At 32.6% G+C, this 1,757-nt stretch overlaps 1 protein-coding gene across 1 annotated transcript in view; it reads right to left on the bottom strand.

The window, feature by feature from the left end:
- The window catches only part of MYO16 (myosin XVI), a 407,489-nt gene that overhangs the window by 307,355 nt on the left and 98,377 nt on the right, over positions 1 to 1,757 (bottom strand). The gene's annotated exons all lie outside the window — the stretch shown is intronic.

The following is a 1,757-nucleotide window of genomic DNA, read 5'->3' on the forward strand; positions in this document are numbered from 1 at the left end:
TTTGACTAATACTTAGAATTTTGCCTCTAGAGCCATAGAAGCATTAAAATAAAGGTTATATACATATATTTATTTTTCATTCAATTATTCAAAGCTGACTTCTGTCTCATTAGAAGATTCTTATTCACTATACAATCAACTGTGACCATAAATAAAAGCCAGAACAATACATTCATAGTTAACTTTAAATAGCATCTTTCTCTCCTCTCTCTCCTTATTCCCTTTCTCATTCTCTCTCTCTGTCAGTCTCTCTCTCCTCTTTCTCCCTTTCCAAAAAATGCATACAAAATTAAATAATAATAGGCATGGAAATTCACACAAACTTAGGTAGTATAAGCCAAATGATCTTCTGATATTAATGCAATAAAAATGGTTCTGGCCTACTATCATCTATGAGGCGGCTGGCATCAGACTAATTCTCTTTTATGGACAGCTATAAAAACTGGACAAAATACAAATTCAGCACTGAATCGTGGTTCTCAGAAAATCAGCTCTAATTTAAGGAGCCTTGGAGAAACCAAAATGCTTTGAACCACACAGGATGTTTTCCTGCCTCCTTCTCAGCACTCACTGTGTTTTGCCGAGTAGAGCTCAGGTGCGCCATAGAAAAGAGGCAGGGATTTCAGCATCACTCACAGATCTTGGAGAAAATAAGCTTGTATTTAGGAGCTCAGATACATGGAAAGGGTCGATGGACGTCATTCCAGCTTCTCAGCTGAGACTAGAGGGAGGCACACCGCATGGGCAAGATCGGATGAAAACTAAGGGAGACTTCACTGAGTCAAGGTGGTCTGTCTTTCTGCCCACCAGCAGGAAAAATCAAGATATTTTGGGGAGAAAGATAATGTCCTGGCCACTTTTTATGTGGAAAGTTCAGTAGTCAATCAAAAGTTTCTGGGAACATCAATAAATATGTACATGTAATGAAAAGCCAACACACACACCAGGAGCAATGTCGGTAGAATTACCAGACACAGAATTTAAAGTAACAGTGATTGACATTTTCAGGAAAATAGGTGGCAAAATTAAGAATTTCACCAGAAACTTGGAATCATTAAGAGTATAAAATGAAAATTTTAGCAATGAGAAAAATACCAACAAACATCAAAATTTAATAATTTTATCAGAAGATTGAAAACAACAAAAAATAGATTTAATTAATTAGTTAACCTGGTCAGCCGATGTATTCAGATAATAGGTCAACATGAAACAAAAACAGACAACAGGAAAATAAATAAACTTATATTTTTATAGACTTCAAACAACAAAGAAAAAAATAACAAATGCTAACATATAATATCTTAAATGGTAATACAATTATGAAACAGCAAACACACAGAATTCATTAAAGCTGTGTTAAAAGCAAAATAAAAAAGCTTCAAATAGTTATTTTAGAGATGAAAGGCAAGAAATCAATGATAGACCTATGCTACATAAATAATAATCAAATACACTCAAGAAAAGCCGAAAAAAGAAAAGACAAATGCAGAAATCAATTGCATAGAGGATAAATATAAAATAGGAAATAAAATTAGCCATAAGTTTTTTTTGAAAAGATTAATAGAATCAATAAATTACAATTATATTGATTTTAAAATGTTAGAAAGGGCACAAATTGTGAACATATGGAATAAAAAGCACTCAAAATTCTATGAACATTAAAACGATAAATAGAATTATGAGTAAGTCTATGCCAAAAACTGTTGACGTTTAAATGTAATTAACATAATTCTTGGAAAGCACACAAAAAAATAAGC

Source organism: Otolemur garnettii, unplaced genomic scaffold (assembly GCF_000181295.1).
Source record: "Otolemur garnettii isolate 467f Iridium unplaced genomic scaffold, OtoGar3 scaffold00161, whole genome shotgun sequence".
In the NCBI taxonomy this organism is placed as follows: domain Eukaryota; kingdom Metazoa; phylum Chordata; class Mammalia; order Primates; family Galagidae; genus Otolemur; species Otolemur garnettii.